At 44.8% G+C, this 23,117-nt stretch overlaps 1 protein-coding gene across 5 annotated transcripts in view; it reads right to left on the reverse strand.

Moving 5' to 3' along the window:
* The window catches only part of Arhgap39 (Rho GTPase activating protein 39), a 95,088-nt gene extending 72,653 nt beyond the window's left edge, over positions 1–22,435 (reverse strand). For 2 of the 5 annotated variants that reach the window (XM_085679145.2, XM_085679143.2), the window contains exon 1: positions 22,267–22,433. The gene's annotated coding sequence lies outside the window, so the exon portion shown is untranslated. Of the gene's footprint in view, positions 1–20,961; positions 21,119–22,175; positions 22,198–22,266 lie in introns of those variants that run through there. The other 3 variants (XM_048454588.3, XM_085679144.2, XM_085679146.2) reach the window with 3 other exon arrangements.
* Between the last annotated feature and the right edge of the window lie 682 nt (positions 22,436–23,117).

Raw genomic sequence — 23,117 nt, forward strand, 5'->3', positions numbered from 1 at the left:
AGGTTCCCAAAACCCACATAAAAGACAGAGGTGAGTAACCTCAGCTCCATGTGGATGGATGAGACAGGCAGATGCTCAGGGCTTGTTGGCCAGCCAGTCTAGCCAAAACAATAAGCTCTAGACTCACTGAGAGACCCTGTCTAAAAATATAAGGGTGAGGGGCAGTGAGATGGCTTGGTGGGTAAAGGTACTTACCACCAAGTCTGGAAGAATCCACAAGGTAGAAAGAGTACCAACTCTTGCAAGTTGTATTCTGACCTCCATACAGGTGCACACACATACACATATACACGTGAGCACACATTCATAAAATAAATTTTTTAAATGACAATTGAAAAACATTTTTAAAAAGGAGAATAAAAACCACCAACATAGATTTCTGTCCTCCACATTCACATGCAGAGGTGAGCACACCTGCCACACATGTGTACACACACACACTCATGAGCTAGATATGGTAGCACAAACCTATAACCCCAGCACTCAGCAGGCAGAGGCAAAAAGAACATCACAAGTTCAAGGTCAGTCTAGTCTACACAGCTAGTTCTATGTCATCCAGAGTTATATAACAAGACCCCATCTCAAAAATAAATGAACAAGACTATAGAATAAAGGGGTTTCCTGCCAAATCTAGCAAGCTGAGTTCAATCCTTGGGACTCAATAATGGAAGGAGAAGACCAACACCTACACATTGTCCTCTGACCCCCACATGCACTTGTGCCATGCATGGGCACATTCACACATACACAAATAAAAACGTGAAGGACAAGAAAAATGCCATGGCACCCTCTGAGGATCCCTGAATGCCAAGGCCAGATTGTAAACCAAAGGACGAAGTCATCTAGACCAGAGAGCAGTCTTGAGCTTCTCCTCAGTAGGGAGAGGTCTTTAACACTGCATCCATGTGCCATAGCTTAGAGGTAATGGGGTCTGGCAAAAAGTTAAACCCAAGCTGGGCAATGGTGGCACACGCCTTTAATCCCAGCACTCGGGAGGCAGAAGCAGGCAGATCCCTGTGAATTCGAGGCCAGCCTGGTCTACAAGAGCTAGTTCTAGGAAAGGCTTTAAAAATACAGTGAAACCCTGTCTCAAAAAAACCAAACCAAACAAACAAACAAAAGGTTAACCCAAGAAGAAAGTCGTAGAAACCCATGCAAGGAAGCCTTCTCTGTCAGGGACACTGTCTGCACAGGTAGAGGATCTGCAAGGAATCTGATGGGAGAGAGAACTGAGAAGCTGGCAGCTTTGGGGCAGAAATGCAGACAACAGAGTCCTAGGGAGTAATGTGGCATGGAAAGAACTTTCCAGGAAGGCTGCCTTCCTAGGCCACAAAAGTTCTCCAGATCGGTGAAGGGCCACCTAGGGAAGGAGATGAAAGGGAGTTATTATACAGCCAGAATTTCATCCCAACAGGAGGCAACTGTAGACCAAGGAGGCAAAAAAGCAAGAGGTCACTGAGAAACCAGCACAGAGGAGAAGGGAGGACAAAGTGCAAGCGCTCCTTGTGGGGAGGGGCTGACAGGTTCAGGGGCATGCCTGGAAAGAACAGTACCTAAAGACTAGATGAGCTCAGTAGGAGGGAGCTCCAAAATACAACAGGACATGCACCCACAGTTTGGCTAGGGTGCATGTCCCACCATAAGGCAGCTGCAGGGTCCCAAGCAAACTCTTTGACACTAAGAAGATATCATCCAAGTCAATACTGTTGGAAGATTGATCTCTTGTCTTTTGCCCAAAGTGGTCAATGGATGATTCAGTTTTTTAGTTTTTCTCAGTGATTTTCATGTATGACTAAAATGAAAAACCACTTACAGAGAACTAAAAACCATGGCATAAAGTCATTACAAAGCCAGGTGCAGTGGCATACAGTTGTTGTAATACCAGTATTCAGAAGGCTGAGGCAAGAGACTGTGGAAGTTCAAGGCAAGCCTAGGCTACATAGTTGTAGGCTAACCGAGGCTACATAGTTGTAGGCTAGCTTGGGCTACAAAGACTATCTCAAAAATAAAACAAAGGCTGGAAGAAACAGCTCCGTGGTTAAGAGCACTTGTTGCTCTTCTAGAAGACCCTGGTTCCACTGCAAGCAAACACAACAGTGAGTCACAGCTGTTAGTAACTCTAGTTCTAGGATATCCAATTATCTTCTGACCTCTACAGCACCAGCCATGAATGTGGTATACATACACACATACAGACAAAACACTCATAAACAAAAAATAACTCAAGTTAGAGAAAACCTTTATAAAAAAAAACCAAACACCAACAACAAAATCAGAAAGCACAAACACATCAACAGGAACTCACATGAGGAGTGATGCTGGATCCGCCTGCTCAGAAAGAGCTGCTGCACCAAAGGCAGGAGCCCCTCCTACCACCATAAATACAGTGTTTATCTGAATCACCTTCCTACCTCACCCACCAAATGCCTACCACCAGAGACTTGGAAAATCAAAGCTGACCTCTTCTTTCTTGGTGACTCTGCAGCTAACCCCTTTGGTGCAGAAGTTGATCTAAAAATCTAAGAACCATTCTCAAGGAGGTGGGAAGCGAAAGCCTGGCAGGACTATGACTGCACTTGGCCTCCAAGGAGTTCACGGAATACAGGCAGCATAGGACTAAGAATCTTTTTGTCTTTATTTTTTATTTATTACTTTTGATTTTTTTTTTCCAAAACAGGGTTTCTCCGTGTAGCCCTGACTGTCCTGGAACATGAACTCTCAGAGATCAGCCCACATCTGCCTCGAGGGGGTCTTTTTAAATTAGTTAATTGTGTGTGGAGTGAGGGGAGATCAAATGAAACCTGTGGGACTCAGCTCTCTCCATCCACCACATGGGTTCTGGAGATCACACTCAGGTTGTCAGGCTTAGTGGAAAGCACCTTTTCCTGCTGAGCCATCTCACAGGCCCAGGACTAGGATCTCTAAAATGGGAAAGTCCCAGCCCAGTTTCTGAGGCACTTTCCAGACCTACAGTCCTAATGGAACAACTCTGAGCTCAGAGTCAGTCACTGAATAAAACTGAAATGCTTAAGAAGACCCCCAAGCATGCAGGCAGCAAAAGAAACTATACAAATATAGGGGGAAACACCAAGAAAATCCAAACTCAGTGCCTATGAGCACAAGAAGCAACTTAAGTAGAGTTGATTTCCCTCCTAAATAAAGGATAGGGAAATAATAGCAGTTAAACAAGCAAAGTAAGTTTTTCTAAGTCAGATAAAGGCTAAAGATACAAGATGCTTGGTGAATATCAAGTAGGGAGAATTCAGCAGGGGTTGTAGCTACCAAACATACTGTCAAAAACCAGTGAGGAACACTGGAGAGAGATCTCAGCAAGCAAAACATGCAGTGCTCTTACAGAGAACCAGAGTTCAAGCCTCAGTACTCACATCAGGCGAATCAGAGGAGATTCAGGAGATCCAACACTCTCTTTTGGCCTCCACAGGCACCAGCATCCAAGTGCACAGACACACACTCGGACACATACAGATACACCAACACAGACACACACACAAATGTAATTAATAATAAAAACTGTTTCTAAAAAGCAAGGGGGAGAAAAACCTCTCATGCACTGTGAATGAAATGTACAGTGTTTTTCAAATGCCAAACAGAACGTCCAATCTACAATTACAAGTCCACTTTGAACATTCTTGAAAAACGAATCTCAAACACACATTTGAATCTCAAGCATCTGTTCCTCTCTCTTCTTCTCTCCTCTTCTCTAACTCTCCTATTCTCTCTCTCTTTTCTGTTTTTTGAAACATGGTTTTGTTTAGTCCAGAGTGGCCTTGAATTATTTCTATTATTCACAGGCTTTTTGATTATATACATCATTAGTCAGTGATACTGAATTCTCTTGCATTCTCAATGACTCTCATCAAATTCTCCAGCATTTCTTTTTTGTGTGTATGCATTCATCAATTATGTAAAAAAAAAAAAAATGTGGGGCTGGAGAGATGGCTCAACGGTTAAGAGCATTGCCTGCTCTTCCAAAGGTCCTGAGTTCAATTCCCAGCAACCATATGGTGGCTCACAACCATCTATAATGAGGTCTGGTGCCCTCTTCTAGCCTTCAGGAATACACGTAGACAGAATATTGTATACATAATAAATAAATAAATATTTTAAAAAAATTTGTGGGCCTAGAGAGATGTCTCAGTGGTTAAAACACGTGTTCTTGTAGAGGACCTGAGTTCAGTTTCCAGCACTCACATGATGGCTTAACAGGCATTAATTCCAGGTCCAAAGGATCCATGCCCTTTTCTGGCCTGCAGGAATACTGCACTCATACACGTAGCCAAAACACTCATACATAAAAAATAAAAATAGATTTTAAATAAAAATTCCTTGCACTCACACCAGGCTCTGGGTAGACAGTGGTGAACAAAACTAGCATGATCCCTGCCCTTTACATGAGAAGGAGAGACAAATAAGAAGAAAATAAAATTACAAATTCTGGTACCTTTTCTAAAAACGGGTATGTCCTTTGGAGAAGCACAGCAGGAAAGATCTACACTAAATGCAGTAAGGAAAGACTTCAGCTCCAGGCTAAGACCTTGATTAGAGCAGAGAGTCAGACTCTTGACAGAGGAAAATTGGAGACCGAGGGGGAGTGACCAGTACGTGGAGAGGATGGGCAGTATCCAAGTGTTACTGCAGGGCTTAGAAGCCTTAGAGGAAATGTTAAGATTATACAGTTGGGGCTGGAGAGACAGTACAGCAGTTAAGAGCACTCTGCCAGAGGTCCCAGGTCTGACTCCCAGCACCCATGTGGAGCTCACAACCATCTGTAACTCAAGTTCCAGGGCATCTGAGGCCCTCTTGTACCCTTCCAGGGTGATGCACACATGTAATACACAGACATGTATGCAAGCAAACCATTCACGCAGAAGAAATAAAAATAAATCATTTAAAGACAAGACTATAAATTTTGTCCTACAGGAAAAGCCACTAAAGCATTTAAGCAGGAGAACTACATGATGTAATTTAAACTAGTCAACAAGGACTGATGGGAGAGTCAGCACTTGGACAGGATGGTCTGCCCAGATTCCACATATACTGAAATGGGAAGGGTCCACTATGCCAAGAAGCCTGGATGTCAGAAACGGCCAAAATGCAAGAGGCCTCTAGCTTCTAAGTTACAGGGCAAGCCAGAGTATAGGGTGCTTGCTCAGACCCAACACAGCCCACAGAAGAGTGAAAGCAGAGCAGGAACAGGACCTGGACGAGCCCCAGACAGCTGCACTTGCACCCTGACTGGTACTCTCTTATTCCTTCACCTTCCTCTAGTCTCTTCCCAGCTCTCTGGCTCATCCTGCCACAGATCACTCCCACGACTGCCTCAGTTTTGCTATCAACACTCAAGGCAGAAATTCCTTCCCTTTCTCAGCCCACAGCCCTTCTGAACAGTTCACATATCTCTTAAGGTTTATTCATTTAGAAGGAAAGAGAAAATGGGTATAGCCAATCATCCCACAAAGTCATAACATGGATGAGGATTACAATAAACAAAAACACTGTTGTCTTGAGCTTTCTTACAGAAAAAAGTGTATGTTCAAATCTTGACTTGTAAAAGTAGTTTTCTTTAAATATATTCAAATGCCCTGTTGGGTATGGCAGCACTGGCAGAGGCAATTAGATTTCTGTGAGTTTGAGGTCAGTCTGCCCTACAAGGTGAGTTCCAGGACACAGGGCTACACAGAGAGACCCTGTCTAAAACAAAAACAAAAACAAAAACAAAAAAACAACAAAAAAAATACCAAAAGAATGGCCCCCAAAATGTCCTATCACTCATGCTTTTTATTTTGGGGGGATTTTTTATATTAAATTTTATATTATTAATACAGGGTCTCACTATCTAATGTTGGCTGAACTGGAACTCACTATATAGACCAGGCTGGCTTTGAACTCACAGAGATCCACTTGCCTCTCTCCTGAGTACTGGGATTAAAGGTGCCCCAACATACCTGGCTCACTCATGTTTTTTAAACCTTCCTTCTACCATCTTATGTTTTGGTAGGCTCTGCATGAATGGGTGTGCCCATCTTGTTTTGAGGAATGGGTCTGAACATCTTGTTTCGGTAGCCTCGCACAGTGGGTGTGAGCATGCACAGCCACCCGTTAAAGGTCAATTTTCATGACACAGTTCCTTCTGTGAAATATGAAAATCCATATGCCGCTCCAGAAGAAAACATGGCTCTTAAATCAACATAGCCAACCAATCTGCCTTTGTGTCCAGACACAGAAATACTGACGCTCCTTAACTGTTCATGCTTGGAGCAACTGCCCAAGACCCTGCAACTCATCTGGAATGAAATTTCTGCCATTCTTCTTGCCAGTAGGACTTTGGAAATAGGACCCTCTACTCTTCAAGTGACACTGACCTACCGTTGTGTATCACAGCCCCGTGGAGTTTCAGGGGCCCTCTTGGCATCACCTTTGCAACATGAGTAAGTTTTAGCTTTCCATCACTATAATGAACTACCCAGTATCATTAACTTACATGAAAAGGAGAATTATTGAGGACTGGGGAGATGACCTGGTGGGTAGAGCTACACAAGCATGAGAACTTGAGTTCAGATCACCAGGACCCACGTAAAGCTGGATGCAGCAGTAATCCTCTCTAATCCCAGTGGTTCTGATGCCAGATGGGAAGCAAAGACAAGAGATTCTCCAACATGGGCAGGCTAATTAGCCTGCTGTACACATCAGCAAGAGAGCCTGTCTCGAAAACAAGATAGAATACATGGAACAACACTAGAGGTTGTCCTCTGATCTCAACATGCATGCTGTGGTACACATGTGCCCACACTCAAACACATGAAGATTTAAAGAAAAAGAGAAAAAAGCCCAGCATGGTGACGCATGCCTTTAATCCCATCAGCACTCAGAGGGCAGAAAGAGCTAGATCACTGTGAGTTTGAGGCCATCCTAGTCTATGCAGCAGGTTCCAAGCTAATCCCCACCCTCACCCACATAGGGAGGTGGTGGTTATGGTTCTAGAAAGGTGGACCTACTGCTTTGAGCCTCCGGTGGAGATGCCAGAAGGCAATGGTAGGATGTGTATCAGAGCAAACTGCTCCTACCAGAAGCTAGAAATCAAAAGGCAAAAAAAGACAAAAAAAAACCAAACAAACAAAACAAAACAACAACAACAACAAAAAAAGCAAGCAAGAAATCAAAAGATAAAACTCCTAAGAAATCAAAAGATAAAACTCCTACAATCCCCTTTGAAGACATGCTCCCAGTGACATAAGGATCTCTTATTTGGTCTTACATGCTAAAGGTCTCCCTTCCAATAATGCCATTCTGAGGATCAAGGCTTTACACAAGAACCCTGCAGGACATTCAAGATCCAAATTGCAGCGCTCAGTGTGGCAGAGCAGGCCTTTAATTCCAGCATTTAGGGGAAGCAAAGGCAGGTGGAGCTCTGTAAATTTGAGGCCAGGTTAGTCTATATAGTAAGTTCCAGGACAGCCAGAGCTACAAAGCCAAACTATGTCTCAAAAAAATGAGAAAACATCTAAACTACAGTGCAAACCAAGTGTCGAGGGTCCTACCACGACCTTCACTCCTGCACCACCACAGACTGCCAAACCCCATCTTCTCGCTCCACATCCACCACCGCAAAGCTTTGCAAGTGAAATCCCACCCACTTCAATACTCCAGCTTCTCCTAACCATGATCCTCCAGCTTGGACAACACAAATGCAGCCCAGTGTCCAGTTTCTTGGCATCAGATTGTCACTCCTCTTCCTCGTGGTGCTCTGGACCCCTGGCATGCTTATATGTCAAAGCAGCATCTCTGGCTAATCCAGAGCTCCCCTTTCTATACTTGACTTGCAGTTAAATACAACCACAGGAAGCATGACTGCAGTCTCTCCTACCCTCCCAAGCCCCCTTGAATATCCCTCCCTAACTTGATCAGACAAGCCACAGTCCAGTGTGAAACCTTACCACAAGAAAAATAAAAAAAATAAACAAAACTAAAGTGACTGTCCTCCAGACTACATATGCACTTACAAACACAAGCACTGCATGCATGCACGTGCACTCACACACAAACAGATTTAAAAAATCATCTAAAAATCCTACCACCTATACTATTAGCACTCTGGTGGTGGCCCTGCTCCACGTTGTCTCCATGCCCTCTACACAAGGACAGCTGTAGCTGTGGGCTCAGCAGTGTTCCCTCTCGGGAAGGATTCCTCTTTCCCAGCTGCTCTGCATTCTTCAGCTCCAGCTCGGTTCAAATGCATGTTCTCTGTGAGCCTTCTCCTCCATTGTGTCTGCCACTCGGCCACAATTTCACTCCTCCAAATGCAAGAATGTAGGTATAGTGAGAACAAAGACTAGTCAGCATCCTCCCTGGGACATCTCAGCAGCTATGAGGTTTTCTAGACACACAAACTGTGCATTTATATCCTGGGGTCAGAGAAGTGACAAGTGTCTCAAGTACAATTACAATGAAAGGGAAAAAAAGGCTATGGAATTATTAATACCTGAAAACTTGCAGAGTAGAATGTTAGAAGCCAGATTTGTTTATTCCCCTATTTTTTTAAAAAAGGATTTTCTTTATTATTTTATGTGTGTGTGTTGACTGTATGTCTGTGTGTCATGTGTATGTAGTATATCCATAGAAGCTTGAAGAGAACATTGGATCCCCTGGAACTGGAGTTTCGGATAGTTGTAAGCCACTATGTGAGTGCTAAGAATTGAACCCCAATCCTATGGAAGAACAGACAGACAACGTTCTTAACCTCTGAGCCATTGCTCCAGGCCCTCAAAAGAATTTTATTTAATGCATGCACAAAAAATTTTAAATGTTAAACATTTTAAATGAATACTATTAATCAGACAGGAGAAAAAGAACATATGTTTGCATTCATACATATCCTCCAGGGCTGTTGCTATTATTAATTCCAGGACTATATTAAAAAGTACTGGAGAGGATGCATCCCTGCAACACTCCTTGACTATCTTAAACTGATAACTTAGTTCTTCATAGGCTTTGACTGATGCAAAGGTATCTTTATAGATATTTTCTAGTATTCTTACAATTTTCTCTGGGTACCTGTAGAACCTCATTGTTTCCCAAAATCTTTTCCTCCAAATGCTATTGAATACCTTCCTGAAGTTGATGTAACAGACATAAAGTCTTTTTCAAATTCTTTGTATTTTTCTGCCAGTTGCCTTAAAGTGAAGATTTGATCAGCAGCCCTGGAGGATGAGGAGATAGGTGGTGTGTGTATCAATAACTTGCATTTTGCAGACGACACAGCACTACTTGCTGAAAGTCTAAATGAGCTGCAAGTCATGGTAAACAGAGTAGTGGAAGTAAGCAAAAACCTTGGTATGAAAGTAAACATTGAGAAGACTGAGATACAACACATGGGAAGGGCGCATAAGGATTTTAACATTGTAATAATGAATCAGAACCTCAAGCAAACAGTCAACTTTGTCTGTCTGGGGAGAAACCTCAGTTCAAAGGTGGGAACTATTTCAGATGTCAAGAGGCAGCTAGAGACAGCAAGAGCTGCATTCCAGGCACTAGGGAAGGTCTGGTCAGCAAGAGACATAACAACAACAACAAAATTACAAGTCTATGAGACACTTGTCTTGAGCTGCCTTCTGTACAACTCCGAAACCTGGACAATGAACCCCTCCTCAGAACAGCAGCTTTGAACAGTTTGAGAGAGCATGTCTCAGGAGGATTCATGGCGTCACATGAAGAGATAGGCTGTGCAACGATGACATTAAGAAACATCTCCATCTACAAAGGAAGTAAACTACAGGATACAGCAACGGTACAGCCATGTTATGAGAATGAACAATGGCAGATACCTAAAGATATCACTGCTTGGAGAGGAGTGCATGGGATAAGGCGAAGAGGAAGGCCAAAATACGCTGGATAGACAGCATATAGGAAGACTGTAGAAACTTGGGTATGACACTAACACAAGTATCTAGGACTGCTCAGGACAGGAACAACTGGAAAACCGCCATAAATGGGCTTCCCATGCATACTTAAGCATTGTCAGTGCATATATGATGATGATGATACATACATATATTAAACATAAAACATCCCTACTCAGATAAATGACAATTGAAGACAGCTAGCTGCTGCCAGGAGGGGTCCTGGACAGTTATGGTATAAGGAAAGAAGATTTTTCACTGCCTACCTTCTCCTTTTCAGAATTTATTTTTGTCTTTAGATGTGTGCATGTGAAGATCAGGATAAACAGCTCTTGTTGGAGACAGTTCTCTTTTTCCACCATGGGAAGGATCATCTCAGGTCCTCAGACTTAGCAGCAAGTGCCTTTACCCGCTCACCATCTTGCTGGCCTTCCCTTTATGTTTTTAATTTTATACATTTGCCAAAACACTTAACAGTAAAAAGAAAAACCTGAGCTGGGCTGTGATGGTGCACGCCTTTAATCCCAGCACGCAGGAGGTAGAGGCAGAAACTCTGTGAGTACGAGGCCAGACTGGTCTACAGAGTGAGTTCCAAGACAACTTGAGTTACACAGAGAACGCCTGTGTAAAAATCAAAAACAAAGAGAAGAAAAACCTGGATACTAGGTGATGGAGAAGGGTCATGTTACTTTCACTGGTTAATAAAGAGACTGCCTTGGCCTTTTTGATAGGCCAGCCCTTAGGTGGGTGGAGTAGACAGAACAGAATTATGGGAGAAAGAAAGCAGAGGCAGGCAGTCGCCATGACTCTCCTCTCCGAGATAGACGCAGGTTAGAATCCTCCTGGTAAGCCATCACCTCGTGGTGCTACACAGATTTTTTAGAAATGGGTTAGATCACTATGTAAGAGTTAGCCAATAAGAGGCTACAGATAACGGGCCAGGAAGTGTTTAAATGAATACAGTTTCCGTTTAATTATTTCAGGGGTAAGCTAGCTGAAATCCGGGCGGGAACACAGCCTTCTACAAGTGGGTTGATAGTTCAGTTGGCAAAATGCTTGCCTTGCCTTGCAATCATGAGTATTTGAGTTTAGTTCCCAGAACCCATGTGAAAAAAGCCAAGTGTGGTGGCACACACTTTGTAACCCTAATGCTGGAAGGCAACCCTGGGGCTGATGGCCAACCAGGCTAACCTACCTGGCAAACTCCAGGCTAACAAGAGACTGGAAGCTGTAGAGTTGGCTCAGCAGTTAACAGCACTTGTTGATCTTGCAGAGGATTCTGGTTCAGTTAGATCCTCTGCACCCACATGACGGTGATAACCATGCATAACTCCAGTTCCAGGGGACTGATACCCTCTTACAATCTCCAAGGACACCAAGCACATGTGCAGTGCTCACAGTATATGCAGGCAAAACAGTCATACACACAAACTTAAAAAAAAAATTTAAAAAAACAAGGGGGATGTTACCTGAGGAATGACCCTTGAAGTTGTTCTCCAGTATATACACATGCGCACGCGCGCGCGCGCACACACACATGTATGTATGTACTCACACAACCATGAACACATACAGACACACACATATAAAAAGAAAAACTTTTAAAAGGATCACTTGGAGGGGCTGGAGAGATGGCTCAGAGGTTAAGAGCATTGCCTGCTCTTCCAAAGGTCCTGAGTTCAATTCCCAGCAACCACATGGTGGCTCACAACCATCTGTAATGGGGTCTGGTGCCCTCTTCTGGCCTGCAGGCATACACACAGGCAGAATATTGTATACATAATAAAATAAATATTAAATAAATAAATTAATTAATTAAAAAAAGGATCACTTGGAATGGAAAATTTAAAAACATAATTAGGAAAACAATATATAATATCAAAAGGAATATTTAGGAATAAATTTAATCATAGTACAAAAGCTGAACAATGAAAACTATCAAACATTGTCAAAACAAATCAGAGACAAAATAATGATAAGACAGCCCATGTTCATGGACTGAAAGACTAAACAATATTAAATATAAACATCCTGGGCTTAAGAGATGGCTCAGAGGTTAACAGCACTGCCTGTTTTTCCAGAGGACCAGGGTTTAGTTCCTAGCACCCACATGGCAGCTCACAACTATTTGTAACTCCTGTTCCAGGGGATCTGATGCCCTCATATAGACACGCCTGAAGATAAAACACCAATGTACATGAAATAAAAATAAAGAAATTAAAATATGAACATCCCATATTAACCCACATATTCAACAACAGTTCCTGCCAAAGTCAATCTTGTATTATTTGAAAAAAAAAATGGCCATGCTGACCCTTAAGGTAATATGGAAATGGTAGGACCCAGAATTGCTAAAACAATCTTGAGAAAGACGAAGTGATAGACTCGGACTTTCTGACTTAGAAGTCTACTGCAAAGCTACAGGAGTCAAGACAACATGACACTGGCATAGGCCAGGTAGAACAACAACAGAGAGTTAAGAGTCAGAAAAAAAATAAAACCTCCATTTACAGTCAGGTGATTTCTGACAAAGGTGCCAAGACAACTCAATAGGGAAGTTTTTCCAACAAATGAAGCTAGCAAAGATCAACAGCGACACACAAAAGAATAACGGTGGACCTGGATCTCAAAATCTATAAAACATTAACTCTGCCAGCCATTGTGGTGCATGCCTGTTATGTTAGCACTCAGGAGGAAGAAGTAGGAGGATCAGGAGTTCAAGGCCAGCCTCAGCTACATAGTGAGTCTGAGGCCAGCTTTGGCTACATAAAACCCTATTTCAACTCTCCCTCAATACATAAGTAAAAAATAACTCAAACGGATCAAATACCTAGAGGCATAGATAAGATACAAAACAACATATAAAGATAAAAAATGTCAGTGCATGAACTAAAAAACCATACAATCCTTAGATGAAAACACAAGAGTAAAGTTTCTGTTATTTTGTTTGTTTTTTTTGCAGGAGTTTTGCCATGTATCTCAGACTGCTCCTGAACTCACTACACAACCAAACTAGTCTTGCGCTTGCAGCAAACCCCTGGCCTCAGCCTCCAGAGGCATGTGTCGCCATTCCTGGCAGGAATAAATCTTTGTGGCCTTAGATTGGGCAATGGTTTCTTAGCTACAACATCAAAATATGAGCAACTAAAGAAAAAATACACTAGATTTCAACAAAATTAAAATGTTTATGCTCTCAATGATGGTATCAAAAAGTGAAACCGTTCTAGGATGACAGCACAAAGGACAAAGCACTTGCCATGCAAGAATGAGGATCAGAGTTTAGAGTCCCAGAACCCACATAAAACCCAGAAAAGCACAGCAGATGCGAGTTATCCCAGTAATGGGGAGGCAGAGACTGAGGGTCCTCTGGACAGGCTGGCTGACAAGAGCTGTGCTAAGCAAGAGACCTTTGCCTCAGCAAATAAAGTAAAGAGCGATCAAGGAGTGCATACAATGTCAACTTAGGGCCTATACACACACACACACACACACACACACACACACATACACACATACATACATGCACACATACATACATGCACACGCACACACACCATACACATAGGCACAGACACACACATGCACACACACACCACACAGACACACACATGCACGCATATATCACACATGCACACACATACATATATACGTACACAATGAAAAATATCTGTAAATCATGTATTTGAGCAGAGACTTTTATTCCAAATATATAAAGAACATATAGTTCTATAATAAAGACAACCACCTGAGCTAGGCAGTAGTGGTGCACACCTTTAATCCCAGTACTCAGGAAGCAGAGACAGGTGGATCTTTGTGAGTTCGAGACCAGTCTGGTCTACAGAACGAGTTCCAGGACAGGCTCCAAAGCTACAGTGAAACCCTGTCATGAAAAAAAAAGGGGAGGAGGGGGCAGGGCTAGGAGTACAGCTCTGGTGTAGAGCATATATTTCATGCAAGTCATGGATTTAATCCCTGGCACTGGAAAAATAAAGAGGTTTGGGGGCAGAGGGGGAGAATCAAGAGAATTAGAATTCAAGGTCATCCTCCGCTATATAACAAATTCAAAGTTAGTGTTCCTTGGTTTTTAGGGTTTTTTTTTCTTTTTCCAGTTTTATTTGTTTGCTTGTTTGTTTTTTTAAGTGGCTGGAGGGTCCAGCACTATTTGGATGGGGTGGCAATTACATTTCATAGAATCTTTGCCCTAGAATATTACTGGTAGTTTCTGTTATAGTGCTCTCTGCCATTCCCTGGGACTCTGGTAGAAGGCATTTTCCCAGTAGTCAGGATTGTGCTCAGACCTACCTAGGATAAATTTCCCCAACCCACAGGGCTCTTGCTATTTGGAAGTCAGGTTGCCTGTTGCATGTCCTACGAGTCACAGTGAAGTAGCTTCCAGAGTTCTGCATGTTGTTTTTCTATTAATTTGTCATGATGTGGATCTTTTGTTTTATAATCAGTATTTGCCTGTTCTATGAAAACCCTTATCCTTTTCTTGTTTTATAGTTGAGAAGAGGTTTTTATTGTAGACATGAGGGAGAGAACAGCAGAGGCATCTGGAAGAGCACAGAGCAGGGAGAGAAAGCAATGGACTGGACATGGTCAGCACACTGAACCCAGGCCATGCATGAGAGGAGAGAAAGGGGAAAAGTGAGAAAGGAAGAGGAGAGAAAAAAGAAAAGAGAGGGCAAGAGGACCAGGAGGGAGCCAAGGATCAAGAGGCCAAGAGAGAAAAATCCTTGTTCTTTTAGCCAAAAGTACTAGAAGCAGCTCTGGTTTCTAAAAGTTGGATGAGCAGGTTCCCAAAATTCTCCTGTGGATACTCTGTAGGGATGTGCATCTGCCCCAGCTGCCTCCTGGGAAAGCAGGGGGTTTCCTGTCCAAGGCCACTTTGGCCAAGGACAGTCTTGGTTCAGGAGCAGAACCCTTTTCAATGGGTAAGGCAGAGTCCTAGTGCCTGGTTCTACGTTTGCCAGGCCTGCTTGCTTTCATTCCAACTTCAGTCTCTCTTGACACGTGATACTCAAGTACCCAGAGGTAAGAGACAGTCTAGATCTCTGTTGGGGACACAGGGTTGTATTGTGCTCACTCTCTGTGGGCGGCATGGCTAGCAGTAGCCTAAAATTGTAGGCAGACTCATAGGAGGCATTGTACCCTAAGGGCTGCAAAGTTTAATCTGACTTCTGGGCAAGGGTGGTCTTGTTACAGAGGGCTGTTGGGGACTGCACCTGAGCTGCTACACAGGCCTCAGAAGAGTTTATCTTAATAGGTGGCGGGAAGAGCTAACAAGTAGGAGATCTGTCCAGCAGCTTTTGTGTGGAGTCCAGTATATGGAGGAGAGCAGGTATTTGGGACACTGTTTACAAAAACAAAACAAAAGCTAGGGTGGCAACTCATGCCCATGATTCCAAAACTTGTAAGGCTAAGCCAGGTCAGCCTGGCTACAGTAAAATCCTGCTTCTAAGAGGAGAAGGAGGAAAGGGGAAGAAGAGGAAGAAGAAAAAGAAAGAGAAAAGAAGAAGGAAGAAGAAAGAGGAGCTGCCAGGGAAAACACTAGAAAGAAGGTTAGGAAGATGGCTTGTTTGGTAAAGCACTAGCCACACAGATGTTTAAAGACCCGAGTTTAATCCCAGCACCCATGTAAAAGTCAGGCACAGTATGCAGCCCAAGCACAGGTCCAGGAAACACCTAGCTGGAAAGGAAGATCTTTGGACCTTCCTGACAAGATACTCTAGCCAAATCAGCCAGTTCCAGATTTAGTGAGACTTTGTTTCCAAAAACTAAGGTGGAAAACAATTAAGAAAGACACCATGTATATACGAGTATATGAACACACACAGAGACCAGGAAAGGTGAAAGGAGATGGTAAATAGACAAAGATTGGAACTTGGTGGGGAGGGACTGTCACATCCATACCAGCACTTTGGTGGCAGCTGTACCTCCACACTCCACTTCAGTTTACACTGCCCCTGCTGTACACTGTTCCCTTAAGACCAGACTGAAACAGGACAGAGTGTTTTGTTGGCTCCTCAGCCTCCTAGGGAAATTCATCCATCCCTCTGCCTCACAACCCAACAGGAGACAGGATAGTGGTCTAATCTGCAGATGAGAGCTGAAGCTCAGGAGGTAAAGTAATATACGTGATCCATGACAAAGAGCAGCCCAAGGATTCTGTACTCAGACCTGCTTCAGCAAACACCTCAGAGACTTCTGCCTTGACACAATCCCCAGACTACACCAAGGCCAGAGCCTTTTGACTTCCAACTGTGGAACGTTCCCTTGAAAAATCTTAATCATTCTTGTTTTTAACAGCTCCATTGAGAGAGAATTCACACACAACACCTCCCCCCATTTTAAGTGTGTAACTTTAGTATAGTCACAGACATGTACAACCCCTCACTGGCCAACACTTTAATTACTCTAGAAACCCCATGCCTCGGTCATTCCCTAACCTGTAGCAACCACTAGTCTGCTATCTCTATGGATCTGCCTATGCTAAACATTTCATATACATGTAATCATACAAAATCAGGTGTGGCAGCCTTGTAATCTTGGCATTTAGGAGGCTGAGGTAGGAGATCTTGAGTTTGAGGCCAGCCTAGACAATATAGCAAAAACCTATTGCAAAAAGCCAAATATACCAGGTGGTGGTGACACACGCCTTTAATCCTAGCCCTAAGGAAGCAGAAAACAGGTGGATGTCTGTGAGTTCCAGGTCAGCCTGGTCTATAGAGCAAGTGCCAGGACAGCCAAGAATACACAGAAAAATCCTGTCTCAAAAAACTAAAAATTTTTAAAAAAAGTCAAATAAATAAAATCATACATATGTTTGGCTTCTATCACTAGGCACAGTATTTTCTTTTTTGTTTGTTTTTCAAAACAGAATCTCACTCTGTAGTTCTAGCTGTCCTGGAATTCCCTATGTAGACCAGGCTATCCTCAAACTCAGAGATCCACCTGCCTCTGCCTCCTGACTGCTGGAAATAGAGGTTTGCACCACCACCCCTGGCTAGGCATAATATTTTCAAGGTTCATGTATGTTATAACAGGAATTAATAACTCATTTCTTTTTATTGCCAAATAATACCCCTTGCTATGGATCTATCACATTTTGTCCATCTATCCATTGATGACATTATGGGTTGTGCCACTTTCAGCTACCATGACTATTATGGCCACCTTGTGTGCAGGAAGTGAATTTTCCTCTTTTATTTTTTATCACATTTATTTATTTACTGTATGTGTGTGCATGTTTGCCCACCTGTGTGGACATGCTTTAGCACGTGAGTGCAGGTCAGAAGATACTTTTTGGTTTCTCTCCTTCACTGTGTAGGTTCCAGGGATCATACTCATGTTCTCGGGCTCGGCAGTGTTGGGGACCCTCCCACCCCACCCACTGCAAGCTTCATGGCCCGTGGGGGGACTATCTGGAAGAGGTGCAGACATTGGGTCCTAGAGAGATTGGCCTCATAGTTTACTTTTCTTAAACATTTCAACATAGTGTAACTTGTGACCTCTGACCTTTACAATACGAATGGATTTAACTTTATTTTATGTGCATTGGCATAAAAGTGCCAAATCCCCTGGAACTAGAGTTAGAGACAGTCGTGAGCTGCCATGTTGGTGCTGGGCATTGAACCCAGGTCCTCCAGCCTCTGGAAGAGCAGCCAGTGCTCTTAACAACCGAGCCAACTCTCTAGCCCACCAGTCTTAAAATTTTATTTATTTTCTATTATTTGTATGTGTGTGTGTGTGTGTGTGTGAGAGAGAGAGAGAGAGAGAGAGAGAGAGAGAGAGAGAGAGAGAGAGAGAGAGGAGAGAGAAGTGGGAGGAGAGAGAGAGAGAGAAAGTGGGAGGAGGAGATATGCAAACCTTGGCATTAGTATAGTAGTCAGAGGGCAACTTTCTAGAGTTGAGTCTCTCCTACCTTTATGTGGACTCCAAGGATTGAGCTCTGGTCATAAGCACTGCATCATCCAGACAAGTGCCTTTATAACTGGTCTGCTTTTCTTTCTTTATAATTTGTTCACTCCGTGTATGTCCACATGTGAATGTGCATCCCACTGCATGCATGTGAATATGAGGACAACTTTGCCGAGTCATTTTTTGCCTTCTACCAGGTGGGAAGCAGGGATAAATTCAGGTCATCAGGTTTGGTGGCAGATGCCTTAGAGCCAAGCCATCTCTGGCCCCTCTCTCTCTCTCTCTCTCTCTCTCTCTCTCTCTCTCTCTCTCTCTCTTTCTCTCTCTTTTTATTGGGCAGGGGGATGGGGGGCTTTTCAAGTCAGGGTTTCTCTGTGTAGTCCTGACTGTCCTGGAACTCACTCTGCAAATCAGGCTGGCCTCAAACTCAGAGATCCGCCTGCTTCTGTGGGAATTAAAGGCATACACCACCTCTGCCGGCTCATTTCTTTTCTTTACTTGGCATGGTATCATATAACCCAATCTGGCCTCAAATTTGTTATGTAACATTGAATAACCTTGAACTTCTGCTCCTCCTGCCTCCAACTCCCAGAAGTGCTGAGATTACAGGCATGTGCCACCACACCTGGTTTTATGGGATGTTAGGGAATCAAACCTCAGGCTTTGTTTATATTAAGCCAACACTCTACAACTGAGCTACATCCCCAACCTATGTCTGGCCTGCCTCCCTTCCAACCTCCATGTTTGTAGCACTAAAATGCACGTACAAGTAACTGTACATAGATTAGTTGTTCAATTTAAAAGCAAGGCTTGGGGAATACTTATACGGAATATTGGAAAATATTTCTAATGCTATTACGATTTTGCCACCAAAAACTTAAAAAAAAAAAAAGCTGTACCAAACACTGAATCAAAAACAACACACACACAGAGGAACAAAACAGACGATGCCAGGATCTTCTTAGTACATATACTGCAAAAAGATTAGTATGGATTCATCACAAGATACAGGAGAGCAATTTGCATCACCATAACTCACAACAGATGCCAATAAAGGTCACCTATGTCAGTATCACACTTCAGAGATGGACAGGACAGTGGGCACAGCTGACCTGCTTGAGCTCAAGAAGACACATCCCGTAACTGTCAGCCACAGGGTTTCAGGTCTTGATCGCTGTAGAAGCAGACATGGGCAGTACTACAGGCCAGGTGAGGAAAAACTTCCCAGCAGGATGGCAAAAGCTGCCCAAGGACAAAGTCCAGGTCAGACTCGTCACAGGGCACAGGGACATAAAGTTGGGAGTAACTTAAGGGTCAGTGAGAGAAGGAACCAGGTGGTATAGGAACCTCAGAGAGATCAATACTAAGAACAGAGATTTATTTTTGATTTATTTTTTCTTTCTCTCTCTTTTTTTCCCTCTTTGGTTTTTCAAGACAGATTTCTCTGTGCAACAGTCCTGGCTGTCCTGTAACTTATTTTGTAGATCAAGCTGGCCTCGAACTTACAGAGATCAACCTGCCTCTGCCCTCCCCCGCCCCCAAGTGCTGGGATTAATGGTGTGTGCCACCACTATGCCGAAAGGGTGAAAATTTTATCTGGGGAGGCAAAAAAGGAAACAATGGAAAAAGGCTCTCCTGAGTTGGTAGCCAAGACAGTCTGTCCCTGCATGCACATGGATGCACATCTAGTCTACGTCAAAGACAAGAATGCCACAAAGCTTTGTGGCATTGTGGCATTCTGTGTAACTCCTAATCCATGACCTTTGCCCCAGCACACATATGGCAGAGCCAGAATGAAACGAGACTACCTTTTTTCTTTTGTTTAAAGACATGATCTCATATAACTCAAGTGGTTCCTATAATCCAGGTTGACCTCCTACTTTCTCCTACTTTCCTCTCCTAAGTGCTAGACACTCTGTTCTAAAAATCAAACATCTTCACTGTCAGTGCCACAAATCTCAAGCCCTTATTTCATTTTTCTATCAGAGTATAAATGAAATTTTACCATTTTCAAGAATAAATCTGCTGGGCGGTGGTGGTGCATGCCTTTAATCTCAGCATTCAGGAGGCAAAGGCAGGCGTATTTCCGTGAGTGTGAGGCCAGCCTGGTCTACTGAGCTAGTTCTAGGATAGCCAAGGCTAAGGAGGGAAACTGTCTAGAAACACACAAAGTAAATCTGAGATAAAGGGAAAGTGATAAGAAGATCCTTGGGGAAAGTGGCAATCCCCCTCACTTTGCTTCACAGCCTGTCTTGTCTTCCAATAACTAACCAAGGCACATACTGTGCAAGTGACGCCAAGCTCTCATTCTGTGACTGACATCTTCAGTGTCAAAGTTCATTTTAATAAAATTACCTTTCTTAATTCAAAGGCAACACAGTGAAGTACAAAATGGCCCTGCGGGCCTGACTCACATTACCCAGGAACTGCATACACCTTTTTTTCTGGCAACACCATCTCATCTATCCCAGTCAGTACTGTGGTAGTCTATGGTAGTTCACGAGATGTTTGTTTGCTTTCCAAAAATACTTTTTAAAAAATTCTATGCAATTGATCTAAGAGTATGAAATTGGTTGTTTTACCCTTATAACAATTTGCTTCCAGCCAGCTAGATGGCTATGTGTGAAAAGGCACTCTGATCTCAGTTCAGTCCCTGGAAACCATATGGTAGGTGGTGAGAAACAACTCCTAAAAGTTACCCTTTGACCTTTATATGCCAGTGCTGGCGCATGCCTACGCGCACGCGCATGTGCACTCGCAACACACACACACACACACACACACACAATTAAGATGTTTTAAGCCAAGCATGGCAATGCATGCCAGACAAGATTATGAGTTTGAATCCTACCTGCGCTACACAGCAAAACCCTATTTAAATCAAAATTTAAAAACAAAAAAAAAATATTTTAGCTTACGCACTCTGTAGCACCCAATCCAACCCACACACACCTAACCCTGACAGCCTGCAACTTAGTAGCAAGAACGGTTCCTGACACTCAAACTTCTAGGCGTGAAAATTTTACAAGTCTTAAGTCACAGAGTCCTCACAACAGCATTCTAAGACCAGTACTATTAGTGTACCCATTTTATAGCCAAGAAACCAAAGGCAAAGAGATCTTACCTATTACCACAAAGCCAGTAAAGGAGGAGTCATGACTCAAGGGCGGTCAGTCTGGCTCCAGAACCAGCACTCAATTTCACTCTGCTTCAGCCTCTGGCAAGACAGCTGATTAGACCACAAGCTGGAAGGAGCCACCTCTACATTTCCTCTTAGGCAGTCTGAATCCCTTAAAGACTGGCTCTCCTGACTATCCAGTCACACCTCTCCTCTTTCTAATCCCCATCCCCCTCGCTTGTAAAAGGGGGAGCCACGGACAAAACCACCTGCTGTTTACAGACTGCGCCCAGGACGCAGTGCTCAATTGCCCTCCCTAGCTCCCAAAGACAAACGTCCGTATTGTCTGCACCACGGGAGGAACTGAAGCCTTGCAACTGTACGTTTTTCTGCAGAGGTCACTGGAGGCCTGGCCAACCCGAACAACACTGAAGGGGGAGGGGGCCCAGCCGCATTTTTGCGGCTGAAGGTTGCGTAGCGCCCACAGCAGCTGCGGTGAGCAGCAGCATGGAACACACCCACAGCTGCCGCGCCCGAAGCGGGCAGCACGTTTTAAAATAAAGACAGCTTGGTCAGGACGCACAGCCTGCCGGCTCGCAGCCCCCACCCACCCCACGCCTGCTAACAGCAGGCGCCCACGAAGTTCCAAGACCGAAAGGCCGGGTAAAGGACCACCCGAGCCTGCCGCAGAGGCCCAGCCGCGAAGCCAGGGCGCACCACGAGCAAGCAAGCCATGACCCGACCCAGAGACGCCCACCGACTCCCGGGCTTTGCGGACAAAGCCTGGCCCGCAAGATCCTCGCCCGGCAAGCATCATCGCTCACCACCCCGACTACACAGAGCAAACGGACGCGAGCCCAGCGCGCAGGAAGGACAGGAACATGCACACCGGCTCGGGGCCTGGCCACAGAACACACACCTGTCCTCGGGCTGACTCCACACACCTGTCTGCAGGCCAGTCACCCTCACACCCACCTTCAGGTTCATCACAATCCCAGCCACCTCAAGCAAAGAGCAACTACCTTTGGTAGAGACACACACGCACTCACACCCATCCAAAGGCCGGGCACGCATGCAGACCAGGCACACTCACACCCACCCTCCGGTCGGTTCTCTCACGCAAACCCGCCTTCACACTTCCTGGCCCTCGGCGGCGGCGCCCTCGCGCGGACCCTCCCCGACCGGGTCACCTGGGGCCCCGATTCCTAGCATGACCGTACTGGGGGCCTCCGCCCGGGCCTGGCCGTGGGGCCGCAGCGAGGCCTCTCCGCCATCTTCCCGGCCCGCGCCGCCCACCTCCCGCGCTCTCACCAGCCGGCTCTGCGCCCGGCGCGCCGCCGCAGCCCCTCATCACAGACTGCACGCTGCACCCCAGCTCCCAGCGGCTCCCGGCCGCCGTGGCCGCTGCAGTCAGCGCTCCACGTCCTGGGTCTCTGCTGCTGGTCCAGTGCGCTGCGGCCGCGCGTCCCCCGTCACCAAGCGCAACCCCCCGCCTCCGGCTCCGCCCCCGCGAGGACGCGGCCGCCGCCAGGGGGCGCCGCCCGCGGGGCTGCAGTGCGCTTGCGCCACCGCGCAGCCCCTCGAGAGCCAAGGGCGAGCCTCGCCTCTGTCGGAGGCCCCGCCCCCAGTGCCGCACTAGCCCGTCGCTTTGCTCTCACCTGTACCCGCCCACTTCGGGCGGTCTGGGTCACCGCAGGTGTGTCCTGATGTGGGTGTGGCGTGACTTTACTAGTTCTAACATTGCGGGTGTTTCCGAGCCTGAGATTTACCTCTTCTTTGACACTGGAAAGGTAGCCATTGTCTAAAATACCCTGCGTACTCCATGTTTCTAACTTCCCTTTATGATTTTCCTTCTTCTATCTTCTTAGCTATTTCTCGTGGTAACTCAGACACGGCCTTTAAATGTGCTCCGTTTTCTATTTTTGCTTTGTGTGTGTTGTATATCATGTGTGTGCGCACACGTGCTAATGGTGTCCGTGTGGAAGTCAGAGGACAGCGCCTTCCACATGGGTTCCAGGAATGGAACACACATCCTCAGACTTGCACAGCGAACCCTTTTAACCACTGAGCCATCTCCTTGGCCCTTTTGAAATTTTTATTACTTATTTTTATTTGAGACATGAGTTTATATAGCCCAGACTGACTTTCAACTTGCTGTGTAG

This window comes from Myodes glareolus, chromosome 19, assembly GCF_982192425.1.
Source record: "Myodes glareolus chromosome 19, mMyoGla1.1, whole genome shotgun sequence".
Lineage (NCBI taxonomy): Eukaryota > Metazoa > Chordata > Mammalia > Rodentia > Cricetidae > Myodes > Myodes glareolus.